Here is an 18599-nt window from a genome sequence, read left to right on the forward strand (position 1 = left end):
GCCGGAAATTATACTAGTGAAGTATTTCAGTTTCAAATGAATTATAATCAGGTAATGCTGAGAATGGTACTTTATTTTTTTGCTGTGTGAATTTTTTTTGCTGCGACTTGCAGTATTTCACAATTCTACTATTTATTATAATGATTTTCTAGGTAATGGCGATACTTGTAGTTTCTCACTGAGTTACATTCACACTATCATATTTTCAATTTGAGTGCTGTCCATGAAAAATCAGGCAGCATTTGGCCCAATGTTATTCAGTTGGGCTGTTCAGATGACCCTTTTCTCTCACGGACCAAGTGTCAGCGTAAAAAATAATTGCAGCATGCGCTAGTCTCATTTGTATTTCTAATGAGACTCTCCTGTTCATGTATGGGTGAGCAAATAGACCAAAATCGGATTCTACACTGATCAACCATACAACATCTGATTTTTACAGAAACATTGCAACTCTTTAACATAGGAGACTGCATTTGGTGTTGTAAAACTTATAATTGATGATGCATAAACACAGATGCCATACGGATCGCATACTGATGATGAAAATACAAATGAAAAAACGTCCAGTTTTTTTTCTGTATCAAAATTGGATGATTTTCTGCACACTTTTTTTTAACTTAGTCTTCTGGTGTGTAATTATTGTTTTTCTAGTACATTTTATGGAAAATAAATTAATAAAATCTAGCCTTTTTTCCATTGTCCTGTAGCTCTTCTTCTGGATCCCAACTGCACCATCTCCATCCACTTACACTACACTGACTGTAAAGGCATTAAGGTCTTAGCACATTGCTGGAAGGGGAAAGCAATAGGTTGACAATGGCAGTAGTCATGACAGCTGCTTTGATTAAGATTAAAAAAAATATTAAAATTTATTATTACTAATCATCCTTGACATCACAAGTGACTGTCTGACTGGACACGCTTTCTTGATGTACAATGAATTAATTCCTAGATATAACCATCAAATCATATTCGGTGTTCATCAACCTTCCCCCCCAAATCAAACAGTTATTTCAGTTTATCAAAGGAAAGGGGGTACACTAACTTTTTAGGGAACACTACAGTACAGAGCTTCAAGAGGGCAATATTACTGTGTGGTTTACAACAGGTAGCACTTCCTCTTTGGCACCACAATCTGGCACTATTGTATTTAGGGACCCTGTCTGTGTGGAATAGATTTCTGAAATATCAATAGCTATGGGACCATTGTATTTAACCCCTTTACCCCCAAGGGTGGTTTGCACGTTAATGACCGGGCCAATTTTTACAATTCTGACCACTGTCCCTTTGAGGTTATAACTCTGGAACGCTTCATCGGATCTAAGTGATTCTGAGAATGTTTTCTCGTGACATATTGTACTTCACTATAGTGGTAAAACTTCTTCGCTATAACTTGCATTTTTTTTATGAAAAAAGCAGAAATATGGCGAAAATTTTGAAAATTTTGCAATTTTCAACTTTGAATTTTTATGCCCTTAAAACAGAGAAATATGTGACACAAAATAGTTACTAAATAACATTTCCCACATGTCTACTTTACATCAGCACAATTTTGGGAACAATTTTTTTTTGTTAGGAAGTTATAAGGGTTAAAAGTTGACCAGCAATTTCTCATTTTTACAACAAAACTTACAAAACCATTTTTTTTAGGGACCACCTCACATTTGAAGTCACATTGAGGGGTCTATATGGCAGAAAATACCCAAAAGTGGCACCATTCTAAAAACTGCACCCCTCAAGCTACTCAAAACTACATTCAAGAAGATTATTAACCCTTCAGATGCTTCACAGGAGCAGAAGCAACGTGGAAGGAAAAAATGAACATTTAACTTTTTAGTCACAAAAATGAACTTTTAGCAACATTTTTTATATTCTCAAGGGTAACAGGAGAAATTGGACCCCAAAAATTGTTGTCCTATTTGTCCTGAGTACGCGGATACCCAATATGAGGGGGGAACTACTGTTTGGGCACATGGCAGGGCTCAGAAGGGAAGGAGCGCCGTTTAACTTTTTCAACCTGAAATTGGCTGGAATTGAGATCGGACGCCATGTCGCGTTTGACGAGCGCCCAATGTACCTAAACAGTGAAAACCCCCCACAAGTGACCCCATTTTGGAAACTAGATCCCCTACGGAACTTATCTAGATGTGTGGTGAGCACTTTGAACCCCCAAGGGCTTCACAGAAGTATATAACGCCCGGGCTTGAAAATAAAAAAATCATTTTTTCCACAAACATGATCATTTAGTCCCCAATTTTTAATTTTCCCAAGTCTAACAGGAGAAATTGGACCCCAAAAGTTGTTGACCAATTTGTCCTGAGTACATTGATACTCCACATGTGGGAGAAAACTACTGTTTGGGCACACGTCAGAGCTCAAAAGTGAAGTAATGACATTTTGGAATACAGACTTTGATGGAATGGTCTGTGGGCGTTATGTTCTGTTTGCAGAGCCCCTGATGTGCCTAAACAGTAGAAACCCCTTACCTTTACCCCTTACCTTTTCTTTGTGTTGACGGGATCACCTCCCGGAAAATGCTGACTTGGTACAATATGAACACCTTCAGTTCTAGAAGTACTGGGGCCCTCTCCTTCCTGAGTGCCAAACATCAGGGCCTTAACCACTACCTCCTGGAAATGAAGGTACGACGTACCGGTGTGGCGTGCACATTGTGACAGCAGGAATGCGTTGAGCATTGCCATTTGAACGATGTGCACAGACAGCTTTTTATACCACACCTTGGCCTTCCTCAAAGCATTGTACAGTTGAAGGAGTTGATCGGAGAGATCAACGCCCCCCATGTTTTTATTGTACCCCAGTATACAGGTCGGCTTGCGGACCTGTGTAGAGGTACCCCGTACAGTGCAGAGGGCACTGCCATCACCGTGTATGGTGGTGAAGAGAAGGACATCCCTCTTGTCCTTGTACTTAACCACAAGCAGGTGGTCGCTACATTGGGCTCTGCTCTAACATAACATAGTAACATAACCTAGTTTTGAAGGCTGAAGGAAGACCTTATGTCCATCTAGTTCAGCCTATTTTTAGTGCAGCTGTTCTGCATTGTTGATCCTGGGGAAGGCAAAAAACCCACAGAGTAGAAGCCAATTTTCTCCATAGGGAAAAAAATTCATTCCCCTAAGCTGGGTCAAACATCTACCTATAATATTCTGTTATTCGTAACCTTCTATACTGTTACTCACAAGAAAAGCATCCATTCCTTTCTTAAATTCATTCAGTCAGTTGGCCATCACCACTTCCTCAGGAAGAGAATTCCAGAGCCTCACTGCTCTTACCGTGAAGAACCCTCTTCTATGCTGGTGCAGAAATTGTCTTTTCTTCAAACAAAGAGAATGCCCCCTTGTTCTTGTCACAGTCCTTGGTACAAACAGTTCATTGGAGAGATCTCTGTATTGACCTCTGATATACTTGGACATATATATTAAGTCTCCCCTAAGTCTTCTCTTTTCTAGAGTAAATAGACCTAATTTTGATAACCTTTCTGGGTATTGTAGTGAACCAACTCCATTTATCATTTTAGTAGCCCGCCTTTGAACCCTTTCAAGTTCAGTAATGTCTTTCTTGAGCACCGGCGTCCAAAATTGCACACAATACCCCAAGTGTGATCTGACGAGTGATTTGTACAGAGGGAGAATTATGTTTTTATCTCATGTCCCCAGACCTCTTCTAATGCATCCCATGACCCTATTTGCTTTGGTGGCAGCTGCCTGACACTGGGCACTCCAATTTAGCTTCCTATTGACTAAGATGCCTAAGTATTTTTCCATGTCTGATTTCCCCAGCAGTTTTCCATTTAGTAAGTAATTATAGCATCTGTTTCTCCTTCCCATGTGCATAACCTTACACTTATCTGTGTTAAACCTCATTTGCCATTTTTCAGCCCAATTCTCCAATTTACTCAAATCTGCAAACTGTCCTCCTTTGTGTTAATTACCTTACATAGTTTTGTATCATCTGCAAATACTGATATTTTACTGTGTAAGCCATCCACTAGATCATTAATACATATGTTAAATAGTACAGGGCCCAATACAGAACGCTGTGGTACCTCACTAGTAACCCTGGCCCAATCTGAGTATGCACCATTAATAACCAGTCTTTGCTTTCTATCACTAAGCCAGCTACCTACCATCTACACACATTTTCCCCTAGCCCAAGCTTTCTCATCTTACTTACCAATTTTTTATGTGGGACTGTGTCAAGTGCTTTAGAGAAGTCGAGATAAATGACATTCAATGATTCTCCTTCGTCCATTTGAGAGCTTACATCCTCATAGAAGCTGATCAGGTTAGTTTGACAGGAGCGATCCTTCATAAATCCATGTTGATATGCAGTTAAACATTTATTAACATTGAGATATTCCATAATGGTATCCCTTAGAAACCCTTCAAAAATTTTACCCACAACAGACGTTAAACTTACCGGCCTATAGTTTCCAGGTTCCCTTTTACAACCCTTTTTGAATATTGGTACCACATCTGCTTGCCGCCAATCAAAAGGAACAGACCCTGTTTCTATAGAGTCTTTAAATATAAGAAATAGAGGCCTGTCTATCACATTACTTAACTCCCTTAATACCCGAGGGTGAATGCCATCAGGGCCTGGTGATTTGTCAATTTTAATCTTACTAAGGCGGTTCTGCACTTCTTCCTGGGTTAGGCAGGTAATGCTTAACGGAGAGTTTACATTATCACTCTGCATTTCCCCTGGCAAATCCTTTTCCTGTGTGAACACTGTTGAGAAAAAAGTATTTAAAACATTTGCTTTTCCCACATCGCTCTCTATGATTTCACCCTCATTGTTCTTTAAAGGACCGACACCATCAATTTTAATCTTTTTACTGTTTTATATAATTAAAGAATAGTTTGGGGTTTGTTTTACTTTCCTTTGCAATGAGTCTCTCAGTTTCCACTTTTGCTAAATGTATTTGTTTTTTACACATTTAATTTTTTTCTCTATAACTTTTTAACGCTTCTTCATTGCCTTCTTGTTTTAGCTTCCCAAATGCCTTGTTCTTGTTATTTATTGCCCTTTTTACATCCTTATTTGGCCACATTGGTGTTCTCCTGTTCCTAGCCCTTTTATTTCTGTACGGTATGGCTAGCTCGCAGTGGGTGTGTAAAGCTGATTTAAATATTTCCCATTTATTTTCTGTGCTCCTATTTTTGAGGACATTGTCCCAATCAATTCGGCGAAGGTTCTCTCTAAGCTGATCAAACTTTGCTTTCTTGAAATTCAGCATTTTCGTAACCCCTTCCAGGGCCCCTTACTGAAGGACAAGTGGAATTGTATTGTATTGTGATCACTGTTCCCTAGGTGCCCATCGACTCGTACTTCTGTTATTCTATCTGGCCTGTTGCTTAAAATTAAGTCCAGAAGGGCTGTCCCTCTAGTTGGTCCCTGCACAAGTTGTGACAGATAATTATCCTTGGTCACTGACAGAAATTGGTTTCCTTTCTGAGATACGCAGGTTTCAGTTTCCCAGTCTGTGTTGGGGTAGTTGAAGTCCCCCATAATAATCACCTCATTGTGATTTGCTGCTTTGTCTATTTGTTTCAATAATACATTTGTGGTTTCTGTTATATTTGGTGGCTTATAACAAACCCCTATGAGGATTTTATTACTTTTCCCTCCTTGTATCTCCACCCATAGAGACTCCACCTCTTCATTTCCCTCTTGTATATCTTCTCTTAGTGTGGGCTTTAAAGTGGACTTTATATCTAGACAGACTCAACCCCCTTTCCTTTTTTATGCGATCCCTCCTAAACAAATCATATCCTTGCAAGTTAGCCGCCCAGTCATAGCTGTCGTCTAACCATGTCTCAGTTATTCCTCCTATGTCGTATTTTTCTCATACATTACCAACTCCAGATCTTCAATCTTATTGGTCAGGCTTCTTGCATTGATCAGCATGCAGGAAAGAAGTTTTGCTTCATTTTTCTTATCTTCCTTCTGAGTACCCTGTGTTGGGTCCTCTTTACCACATCTAGTATCATTGATTAATTTGTCCTACTGCTGCATGTTCTTGTCTGCTGTTTTTCCTCCCATCCCCTCTTCTTCTAGTTTAAAGCCCTCCTGATGAGTGTGGCAAGTCTTCTGGCGAATGTGTGTTTCCCAGGTTTTATGAGGTGTATCCCATCTCTTGCGATAAGTCCATCGTAGAGGTAATTCACGCCATGGTCCAAGAATCCAAATCCTTGCTGCCCGCACCACCGTCGTAGCCAGTTGTCCACCTCTAGCATCCTATTCCATCTTCTGATGCCATGGCCATCGACTGGGAGGATTGATGAAAAAACAACCTGTACGTTCTGTTCCTTTATTTTCTTCCCCAGAATTTCAAAGTCTTCGCAGATAGTTGGTAGGTCATTTCTTGCCGTGTTGTTTGTGCCTACATGTATCAGTAGGAAAGGGTAGTCGTCCTTGGATTTGAGGATAGTTGGTATCCTGTTGGCCACATCCTTGATTTTTGCTCCTGGGAGGCAGCATACTTCTCGTGCGGTTATGTCCGGCCTGCAAATAGTTGCCTCCGTGCCTCTTAGTAGTGAGTCGCCCACAACTACCACTCTTCTTTTCTTTCCGGACGCACTGCTTGTTGCTCGTGTTTTTGAGTGTCATTTGTTTCCACTTTTGTTGACAGAGTAACTTTTGTTGATAGTGTGTCTTCTCTTGTAGATACTGTATCATCCTGAGCTGTGCCATTTTCTTTCTCCAGCATGAGGGCTTCATATTGGTTGCTAAGCTGTGTGGGTGGTGATGACCACTTGATCCGTTTGCTTCTTTTCGTCACATGGCTCCACTTTTCAGCCTCTGTATGTGCTCTGAACCTTTTCTCACTTTCCAAATCCTGAATGGTTGCTTCTGCTTCATCCAAGAAGTCCTCATGTTCTTTAATTACCTTCAATGTTGCTATTATTTCTTCCAGTCCCTGCACCTTTTCCTCTAAGAGTGCAACAAGTTTGCACTTCTGACAGGTAAAGTTGAGTTTTTGGTCCGGAAGATCCGTAAACATGTAGCATGTGTTGCAGGTGACCATGTGGATTTTCTTCTCTTCCATATTGCTGATGCAGTCTATGATGGGTGGTTTTGTGTCCTCTTAAGGTGACTCTTCTCCTCTTCCCAGAATGCACCGGAAATATGCAGATGAGCTTCCTGCTTCTCCAATCCCTGCTCTCATTTTTTCGGTGCATCTGCCCAAGTAGCGTCTTCGGGAGGCCTCTCTGATTTTTGCAGACAGTACTGCAGGCTGTGGTACCTCGCTCAGAGAGGGATTTGTAGAGTGGGACACTGGTATAAAAGTTATCAGTGTAGAGGTGATAACTAGGGATGAACGAGTAGTGAAATACTCGGACTCGCTGTACTCATTACGAGTACCTCCTAATACTCGGGTACTCGTAACGAGTAGTGAGTCCAATGTAAGTCTATGGAAAATGCGAGTAATGGGCTGTGTGTGTGTGCTGGGTTGGGCGGGGACTGTGCGAAGACTGTGCTGGCCTGTGCAGGACTGTGCTGGGCTGTGCAGGTACTGTGCAGGGACTGTGCCTGGCTGTGTGGGACTGTGCAGGTACTGTGCAGGTACTGTGCGGAGACTGTGCCAAGCTGTGCGGAGACTGTGCTGGGCTGTGCGGAGACTGTGCTGGGCTGTGCGGGACTGTGCTGGGCTGTGCAGGTACTATGTGGGGTCTGTGCCAGGCTGTGCAGGACTGTGCAGGGCTGTGTGAGACTGTGCTGGGCTGTGCAGGTACTGTGCTGGCCTGTGCGGGACTGCTGGGCTGTGCGGGGACTGTGCTGGCCTGTGCAGGACTGTGCTGGCCTGTGCGGGACTGTGCTTGACTGTGCGGGGACTATGCTGGCCTGTGCGGGACTATGCTGAGCTGTGCGGGGACTGTGCTGGGTTGTGCAGCTACTGTGCGGGGACTGTGCCGGGCTGTGCAGGACTGTGCAGGGCTGTGCGGGACTGTGCAGGGCTGTGCTGGGTTGTGCGGGGACTGTGCAAGGACTGTGCTGGGCTGTGCGGGGACTGTGCGGGCTGTGCCAAATATTGCAAGGTGAGTCGTGAAATAGTCGCCAGGATTCAAGTACCGCGAGTACCGCATTACTCGCCGAGTACCGAATCCTAGCGAGTATACTCACTCATCCCTAGTGATGACCTTTATCCAGCACCAAATCCCACACAATTTTCCCACTCACTCCCAGGAAAAGAGAACACTCAGGGGGTTCAATCCTGGTGTCCTTCCCTTTGCACACTCTAAACCTGTGGGTGTACCCTGAGGTACTCTCACACAGCTTATAGAGTTTGATTCCGTACCTGGCCCTCTTACTGGGCAGGTATTGACGGAATTGCAGCCTTCCCTTGAAATAAACCAAGGACTCATCCACGCAGAAGTCCCTTTGGGCCACGTACACCTCAGCAAACTATTTGTTGAAGTGTTCGATGACCAGCCGATGACCAGCCGAGCTTTGAAAAGATGGTCAAAGTTGGGGTCATCTCGTGCGGGACACTGTGCATTATCAGTATAATGCAGAAATTTGTGGATGGCCTCAAAACGCGTCCGGGCCATGACCATTCGGAACAGTGTTTTATAAAATGTCAACACTCCTATATTGCCGAAGTTCGGGCTTATTCAGGATCCCCATATGGAGGACCAGGCCCCAAAACTGCGTCATTTCAACTGCGTCTACAGGAGAACAGTTTGAAAATTATGAACGCGGGTTTTGCTCCAAAAATTGTCGAGCGTACAAATTAGTTTGCTCCACCATGAGGTTAATAAAATACTCAGAGAAAAAGACTTTGAAAAAGTCAATTTCTGTGAGGCCAGTGGTGTCAAACTTGATTCCTGATTCTGCCACAAAATCAGGAATCAGTGGCTCGTAATTTTTGGGGGACAAGGTCCATACGAGGAGCGCTGGGTCAGATGCGGGCATGGTGGGCGCTGCCTCATCTTCTGTCCTGGAGCGTCTGCGTGGCGGTTCTGCAGGACCCGAGGGAGAAGAGGAAGAGGATGAAGAATCTGAAAAATAAAGAAAAGTGGGATCCTCTCCCTCGCTATCAGTGTCAGAGGCAAGTAAAGCATATGCCTCCTCCTTTGAATAGCACTGTTGGGACAAATTTGATGACATTTTTGTGTGAATATGGTGCTTGGGTGTACTTTATTGAAAACTGTGTATTAGGCTGCTGGACTGCACTACTGGAGGACTTCAGTTTATGGATAACCATTTTTTCAATGTCAATCCTTTATTTTGTATTCTGTGGTTTGTTTTGCGCACTCTGGGATCTCTTTCTATTTATGCAAATTTCCCTTCTGTAGATAATTTGCACTCTGCCCTGCACTCCGTTTTTATATCAGGCACTCAATGGCCTTTCAAGCAGCATAGGTCCAAATTGACATTCTCTAGTCCGTGGTTAGGGCTACCTCAGCTCACGCAGGAACTACTAGGGACTGCGGGATGAAGATCTCTAGTCTGTAAAGGAAACGTCAGGGTCAGTTTCAGTTTTTAGTGTGTTACTTATTTTCCCGAGTGAGTTGCTACACTATCATAACACATAGCAGCAGAATAAGGAGTTTATGAAGGCTGGGTATAGGCAGGGAGGATGTATAAAAAGTGATTAGCTAAAGATGACTAGGCTGAAAACTATAGACAAGGTGTTAGGGTTGTTGGATCTCACTTTATTAATCACTTTATTTAGTGCGATCGCAACCCGGGGTCCACCTTGCAGACATGTTAATCTGCTGCTAGTGAGCAATAGTGGAGCAGAGCGGTGAGCGATCACGAAGAACACACAGGGTTAAACGTCACCCTTTGTGGACTGAGTGCAGATTACCCTACTCTAATAGCTTTTCAGAGGGGTGAGCACTGGCCGAGGACTACCAGCTCAGCCAACCACCGAGCAGCAACAAAAATACAACTAATTCAGCTCCACTGAGTGGCGCAAAAATAAGAGTACCAAGCTCAGCTAACTGCCGAGTGGTACCAAAAGAGGTGTGTGCTATTACACAAAATGAAAGGGTTAAAGCACGTGGGTTTGACTGTGCTCTGTAAACAGCCTGTGCTAACAGCACATGCAGCCAAGACAGGCGCAAGGTCAAGCCAAGGAAAAACTTGCCTCTATAGGTAAAACTAGATGTTCACACACGCAGAGCGGCAGAGTCTCCACCCAAAGATACATAACCTCAAATGATCTTAGCATGCCGCCGGGCACCCCAAAGACCCTTTTATAGACAGCGCTTTAGTCTAGTTGGACAGGACCTTGCTCGTGGACCAATCTGGGACTGCCACATCACCGGAGCAGCTGACGACTGACCACCAATGAGAGGTCGCCACCTCACGAACATGCCCAGTGAAGTGATTCCCGGACTTAGCATCAGGAATGCCTGTTCGCTACTGCCTATTTCTAGTTACTATAGCTGAAGTTGGAGAGCTAGCAGTAACAAAGCGCACAGCACGAGTCTGAGCAAAACGCTGAGACCAACATCTCTGCTAAGCAGCACCCACTGTGGTCGAAGCTAAATGGAGAACCGCAGAGGGAGATAAGGCTTTGGATCTACCTTGTGCAGAGGGAGAATCCTGGCATCTAACACACGGCTATAAGAAGTCTTCAAGGCAGTCGGCTGGATAGAAAAGAGAGGGAAGGTGAATGATGTCAGAAAATCATCCGCAAGTCACTAGATTTTACTGAATTGTATTAAATCATGGTTTGAAGAGCGCCTTTTCAAAACGGCTTTCTGCCCCCTTTTTTCACAATATAATATAAATAATTGTCTTTTATTCAGTAACATTAGAGTAATATTATTTACTCACAAGGTGGTGGTAATGGTAATGGACATGTTGTGGTGGTATTATTTTGGTCTTTGTACATTGCGTTTTGTTTATTAGAATTAACTTGCAATCACTATACTCTGGTAACATTTTGACTTTGCATATGGGTTTTATTTAATAACTCTATATTTAAATCTTTTGCTAGTGTGTAGAGGGGTGTATATGCCTTGTGCCCCTAATCTTTTAAGACCCTAGGAATACGTAGTGGAAGCACCAGAGATCACTGCGGCGGCTCTCTGCACACTGAATTTTGAATTGATTGTACCAAAAGCACAGTCACATTCAATCAGGAGTGTAACAGTCAGAGGAAAAGTATAATAGAAACATGTCACCACTTTTGTGATTCTGGGGTATTTATCACCCACTTGGCTCACAAATACTGATGTAAAATACTGACCAAATACTAAATAACTGAAGGAGTCTTATACTGACACTGACAGGAAACTTCAGGTAGCTTTTGCTTGACCTGAAACTATATTGCAAGGGATATTACTCTTGTACAAGCTGCGAACTGACTTTTCTTCAAACCACTTGCTAATTACACGATTTTACCCAGAGAATTAGCCTTAGAAAATAATAGTTTGTCTAACCAGATTCATGAACATGATGCCAGGTGTTTGACATTGTCATGTATCCAAGCAGCAGACTCTGTACAACTACTGTGTATGTCAGTATATCTTGTTTCTGATTTAGAATTTTTCATCTCCTAAGGGTATGTGCACACAAAGACTTTTTTCAGGAGGTTCCACTCTAACACCCGCCTGTAAAAAGAGCCACAAAAACATTCAAAAGATTGAACATGTCTATGTCAAAGCGATTGGTTCATATATTCAGTCTTCTGATCTTCTTTTACCATTGCTAGTTTCAGATGTAAAGCGGTTAAAAAAAAGTATCCTGACCATTCTTAAAGGGGTTGCCACTGTTAGGACAACCCCTTCTTAAACTAAATATTTAAACCTATACTCGCCTCTCGTTTTGGCTCCGTTCCCACTTTGCACTCACAGTCCCGGGGCTGTGATGCGCAGACACTGCAGGTACAGATCCTACACGGGAAGTGAGTATAGGTTAATTTATTTTATCGGGGCTGAACATTTAGTTTAAGAAGGCAGTGTCCTAGTAGTGGGCAGCCTCTTTAATGTGTGGTGTATTCCTCCTCAATGATGCTTTAACTGAAAGAAGTGTATGGGACCCCGCCAAAAACTGATGGAAGACATTTGGTGTCTTGCAGTGTTTTAAAAATGCTGCAAAAAAAGCCACTGATGTTTCCAGATTCACGCGCTCCGCTCCTGAGTGCACGTGGGAGTGCCGGGTTCTAACATGCGAGACTCGGCTGTGTTTCTCGCATTTGTGATCCCAGCCTTACTCACCATATCTCCACCTCAGGGGTTTGGCTGGGAAGTTAAATGTTCAGCCATTGTTTTTTTCGGTGTGTTGTATTTTCGAGAGGTGAGTCTCCAGACATGTCTCCAGGAGGAGCTGAATACATATGATGGTCTGAACGAGCAAACTCCTCAGATACAAGGACTTGCAGTGATATATGCTTTGTTTTGCTGTTATGCCAGAAAGAAAATGTTTACTTTACTGAACCCTGCTATGTTTCTTGCTGTTCCATAATGAACTAGCAGGTGAGTTACCTAAGAAGTGTTCCTGCGTCTACTTCTGAAAGAAGCTGAGTGAGTCAACCCCTCACAGTATACTGTGTATATATAGATATATATATATCTATATATATATAAAATATGATGCTTGCTATTATAATTATCATTGCACACATTTATTTTGCAAAGTTATCCACCCATGTTTTTTTTATGCCACATACAATGCTCTACAAGAATGAATCAAAATGGACACATGTTACGTATCCCCCTTTGCGCCACTCCACTGCTGCCAATGTGTCCCCTTGCAGTTTTTCTGCTTTTTGTTTCAGGGGGTCAGGCATTTCTCCACTGCAGGCAATCACTAGCTTTGGAACTCTTTTCACCACTTAAATAAAGAACTTAGACATGTTTGGTGTCTATGAACTTTTAGTGACCTGGAGAATCATAATGGCAGGTCAGTTTTAGCATTTAGTGAATATGGTAAAAAAAAAATAAAAGCAAAAACAACTGTGGCATTGCACTTTTTTTGCAATTTCATCGCACTTGGAATTTTTTTCTCGTTTTACAGTACACGATATGTTAAAGCCAATGGTGTTGTTCAAAAATACAACTCGTCCTGCAAAAATCAAGCCCTCATATGGCCATTTTGACCAAAAAATAAAAAAGTTATGGCTCTGGGAAGAAGGGGAGCATGAAACTAAAATGCAAAACCAAAAATACCTTTGGTCGTTAAGGGGTTAATTTGTTGAAATCAGCTTTCCTAAAGTTCCAGGTTTTGGCATTTCCACTTTTGAATGTTTGATTGAAAATTACATTGAAACTTACCATATTATGGTCACTGCTTCCCAAATGCTCCTGGACCTGTAGAACTGAGATTGTATCTGATCTATTTGACAGAACCAGATCCAGCAGTTTACCTCCACTGGTTGGTTCATCTATCAGCTGAGAGAGGTAATTGTTCTGAAGTATGGATAAGAACTTGTAGATTTTAGCACAGCCAGAAGATTCTATGTCCCATTAAATGTCTGGATAGTTAAAATCCCCCATTATACGAACTCTATTACTGTTTGCTGCCTTTTTAATTTGCTGCAGCATTTCAATCCTTTACCTGTTCAGCTATGTTAGGAGGCTTGTAGAAAACTCCAATTAGCAGCTTTCCATTATTGCCATCCCCATTTACATTTACCCATAGTGACTCTACATTGCTGTAACTCGCTCCAATGTAGTCTTTGAGCACAGGTAGGTTTTAATTTGAATTTTACAAATATGCAAACCCCTCTGCCATTTTTATCTTTCCTGTCCTTCCTAAATGAAGTGTAAAGGCCCCGTTACATTTAGCGATGCACCAGCTATCCCGACCACGATGTGACCCGGTCAAGATCGCTGGTGCATCACTAAATGGTCGCTAGTGAGCTGCCAAACAGACAGATATCAGCAGCGACACAGCAGCTGTCGTTACTTGACCTGCCAGAAGCGGCGATGATGACATCCTCTGCCCGCATCCACGCGTCGCTCGTCAGCGCCAGCAGGAAGCCCAGCAGGAAGCCGCCGATGAGAAATGGACCAGGCCGATCTTGCGCGATCACCAATAACCAGCAGGGGAGCCGGTCGGAGGTAAGTATTACATGTAGCGATATCGCTAGCAATATCGCTGCGGCGTCACAAAATCGGTGACTCTTTAGCGATATTGCTAGCAATATCGCTATGTGTAAAGCCCCCTTAACTCTCTACGTTTGTTACCCAGTCATGGCTTTCATCCAGCCAGGTTTCTGTAATTCCCACCACATCATATTCTATGACTAACTTAAGAGTCTCCAGTTCATTAGTTTTATTTGTGAGACCTTGCATTTGCTAGCAGACATTTAATATTATTAGCACATTTGTTACTCCTACTCAGCTCCCTGTTTTCCTTGCATATCCCAGCATCCTAAATCCTCATTAACCTCTAGTGACCAACTCCTTTTGTCTACTTTGTCTATCTCCTTATTAGTACAACAACCCTCTCTCCTCCAGATCCTAGTTTAAAAGCTTCTCCATCCGTCTTACCATTTTTCCCTAAGCACAGCTGCACCCTTCCCATTGAGATGCAGCCCTTCCCTACTGTAAAGCCTGTAGCTGACAGATAATTTGGCCCACTTCTCCAGAATCCAAAACCCTTCCTCCCTGCACCAATTTCTAAGCCACTTATTTATCTCCTTAAGCTCCCACTGTCTTTCTAGTGACGTTCATGGTACTAGCAGTATTTCTGAAAACACCACCTTGGAGGTCCTGGCCTTCAGCTTCTCTCCTAGTTCCCTGCAATCATTGTTAAGGACCTTCCACATCCCTTTAACTTTGTCATTGGTGCCGTTGTGTACCATGACCACTGGGTTTTACCCAGCCCCACCCAGCAATCTGTCTATCCAATGTGTAATATGTGGAACCCGAGCACCCAGCAGACAACACAACGTTCATATAAGGAAAAGGAACAGCATCCGGTCTAGGTGAAAAATTGTATCAAAAATTTATTCTGCCAGTACAAAATACAACGTTTCGGTCATATTGTGGCCTTTTTCAAAGTTCATAGTCTCAGCAAAAGATGACCCTGTGTGTACCTTTCTTTTACTTCATGGTGTTCCACTCTGTTGTTTGTGAGTGCATAGTTGTATGATTGGTACTTTCATTTAGCCTTGTATGTCTTCTCTTGTTAATCTGGGTTGTGTATTCTTATATACAACTACTCTCCACTTACCAGGTTGGGGGGGACAGAGAGGGCTGATTCAGGAGCTCAGCAAGGTTCGCGGCCCTGGCATCTTCAACATTAGAAGTAATCCAGGTACTAACCTATACCTCATTGGTTAGGAAACCTTTGTGCTATTATTTCTTTTGCTTTTTGTTTTATTTTTTAGGCTTTGATGGTTCTGTTGTTAATGTATTATTTTGAACCATAACAGTGTTTTTAGAGCATTGCCATATTATTGTAGATCTCATTATCTCACTGTTTTCTCATATGGTAATATTTTATAAAGCATAACTTCTCTGTGTGCTTTTACCCCTCCTCCCTTACCCTTTTCTCATCCCCCTCCCCCTTTCCTGTCCCCCTCCCCCCCTCCTATTAATATCCAGCTGTGAAACACTTTTGTTATTACTGTATGGTTTTAAATTTTGTCAATAAAAACATTGGAAAATAAGTAATCCAGGGAGCGGTGTTGGCTAGGGTGCCCCTAGCTTTTGGGATAGAGAAGGAGCCTCTATTCCAGGGATATCAAACTGCAGTCACGTGACAATCTGTAATTATAATACATAAATGATTTCAAGTATCACACTTGAAAGGAGGCTATGTCCACTACAGATAAATACATAGATTATAGAAAAGTAAATACTTGAAGTGAGTCATTGTAGAAAATTTGGCAGTGTTGCACAGACTGTAATTTAAAACTACATGAAATGTCACCTGGCTTGCTGGGAGCTGCAATCACACGCAAGTCACATAATTAAATTCCATTATCATGAACTACTTTGTGATTGCCAGAAAAAGTACATGATGTAAAGTTGTTGTGTCTGAAAACAAAATTCTCTTTTACATTTATAGTTAAAGTTTTCCCTTTACATATGTTTCATTATTGTTGATGGTACTTTTAGATTTTTTTTTAACTTTTATTCACTCTAACAGCTCAGTTTTCTACCATATTAAACCTATGGACTACATACAGTCCATGAGGCTGTTTTGTGCAGCCTCCAACCATCACTAATGTAAAGCAAATTATGCTTCCGCTATAAGACCGATGAGTTATTCACCTCCTAGTGATGCAAACATTTTAATACAGGGAAATAAACAAATCTCAAGTCGTTTCAATAGACTGAGCACCTGCACAATTAAATCAAGCAGGTGACTGAACTGGCAGCATCTTTGTATTTATATATTATCTACAATACAGTGAATTTAGTGCTTAGCTATCCGTATGTTCCAGATGATCCAAATATTTAGGCTATGCAGTTCACCAGGTAGAATTTTCTTAGAGCTCTGTGGGTTTGGTCCTTTATTAACCCCTTCATGACTGAGCCCTTTTTCATTTTTGCTTTTCTGTTTTTGGCTCCCCTTCTTCCCAGAGCCATAATTTTTATATTCTGTCAATATGGTCATGTGAGGGCTTGTTTTTTGGGGGACGAGTTGTGCTTTTGAAGGACTCCATTGATTTTACCATATCATGTACTCGAAAATGGGAACAAAAATCTAAGTGCGGTGAAATTGCAAAAAAAGTGCAATTCCACAAATTTTTTTTATAATTATGTTCATCAAATGCTAAAGCTGACATGCCATTATGATTCTCCAGGTCATTACGAATTCGTAGACACAAAACATGTCTAGGTTCTTTTTTATTTTAGTGGTTAAAAAAATTGTAAAGTTTGTTAAAAAAAAGCGTCATTTTCTGAGACCCTTATCATCTCCATTTTTCAGGATCTGGCGCCGGGTGAGAGCATATTTTTTGCATGCCGAGCTGACGTTTTTAATTATGCCATTTTGGTGTGTATAAAAACTTTTTATCGCCTCTTATTGCATTTTAATGCAATGTTGCGGCGACCAAAAAAAACATAATTCTGGGGGTTTGACTTTTTTTTAGCTAAGCAGTTTACCAATCAGATTAATTCAGATTTTTTTTATTGTTTTATTTTGAATGGGGCCAAAGGGGGGTGATTTGAACTTTCATATTTTTAAAATTTTAAAAAATATTTTTAAACTTTTTTTTTTACTTTTTGCATTCTTCAATGCTTCACGTGACGGGGTCAACGATGGTTGGCATTTCCGGTGCGCTTCACAGAATACCAAGTTAAATGCCGCTGTCAGAGATTGACAGCTGCATATAACAGGTTAACAGCTGCGGGTAGATTGCAATTCCACCCGAGGTTGTTAGAGAGGCACATGTCAGCTGTTCAAAACAGCTGACATGTGCTGGGAAAGATGTGGGCTCAGCTCTGGAGCCCACATCAAAGGCGAAGACACGACATTCACCATACATATACGGCGCATGTCGTGAAGGGGATAAAGGGAACCTGTTGTGATGCTAGTCACAACCCATGGCTGGGCCATGAATCAGTGCAGTCAGACATTTTGGAGTCAATACCAAAAGATCACATAGTAAACCAAGGGAAAACACGAAGTCATAAGTCAGGCCACATGCCAGGGTCAGATTACCAGAGAAATAGCAGATAAGCAAAGGGGTAATAACAAATGCATAGTCTAAACACAGTCGAAAGGTCAGCAGCAGAATATCAGATGCGAAGGGGCAATAACAATGGGTAGTCTGAACACCGTCCAAAGGTCAGCAGCAGAAGAAGATCAGAACTTACAGCACATTGTACAGGCAAACACACCAGAGAGCACAAGCTTAGAACAAGCTTTTTGTCATGATCCAGTCCAGGTTTTGAGCCTTGTCTGCCTTTATCCCGAGCTGATCATGTCAAGGGTTAACTTTGCCTGGCCTAATTTTGGATTCAGGTTTGCTATTTTTTCCTGCTGCGTCCTGCAGGCCATGTCAGTTTTATTTTCTGCCTTTGGCGTGAGTATCTGACTCTGGTAGTACCCTGATTTGTCCTCCTGCTGTTGCTGACTTTGCCCGTGTTTGTTTGTCCCCCACTCCTCATCCCTACTCAGTGTTTCCCTTTCAAGTTTAGGACTCCCTGGTATCTGACTCAGCTTGGACACTGACCTGCTCTTTGTTTCTTGTCTTTGGCATATATGCTACTTTGGTACTGCGCTACAGACTAATATTGACTCAGCTTATTTGACTATTCTGCTGCCACCTGGTGGCAACCTCACTGCTGCACTGCAGGTCCCTCTTGCTGTATGCAGTCCTCCCTCCACTCTATTGCCATCTAGTGGAGCTTGCAACTACAGTTGTGGCCATAAGTATTGACACCCCTGCAATTTTGTCAGATTCAGTTTCTTCCTGAAAATGATTGCAAACATAAATTCTTTGGTATTATTATCTTCATTTAATTTGTCTTAAATGAAAAAACACAAAAAGAATTGTCCTAAAGCCAAATTGGATATAATTCCACACCAAACATAAAAAAGAGGGTGGACAAAAGTATTGGCACTGTTCGAAAAATCATGTGATGCATCTCTAATTTGTATAATTAACAGCACCTGTAACTTACCTGTGGCACCTAACAGGTGTTGGCAATAAC

General features: G+C 42.1%; 1 protein-coding gene across 3 annotated transcripts in view; it reads left to right on the forward strand.

The window, feature by feature from the left end:
* The window catches only part of ST8SIA2 (ST8 alpha-N-acetyl-neuraminide alpha-2,8-sialyltransferase 2), a 665484-nt gene that overhangs the window by 86056 nt on the left and 560829 nt on the right, over positions 1-18599 (forward strand). The window contains exon 1 of one of the 3 annotated variants that reach the window (XM_073568746.1): positions 11920-12458. The exons of the other annotated variants lie outside the window; for them this stretch is intronic. The gene's annotated coding sequence lies outside the window, so the exon portion shown is untranslated. Of the gene's footprint in view, positions 1-11919; positions 12459-18599 lie in introns of those variants that run through there. 3 annotated transcript variants of the gene reach the window in all.

The sequence above is a fragment of the Dendrobates tinctorius genome, unplaced genomic scaffold (genome assembly GCF_039654945.1).
Source record: "Dendrobates tinctorius isolate UK_male_01 unplaced genomic scaffold, ASM3965494v1 ptg000022l, whole genome shotgun sequence".
In the NCBI taxonomy this organism is placed as follows: Eukaryota; Metazoa; Chordata; class Amphibia; order Anura; family Dendrobatidae; genus Dendrobates; species Dendrobates tinctorius.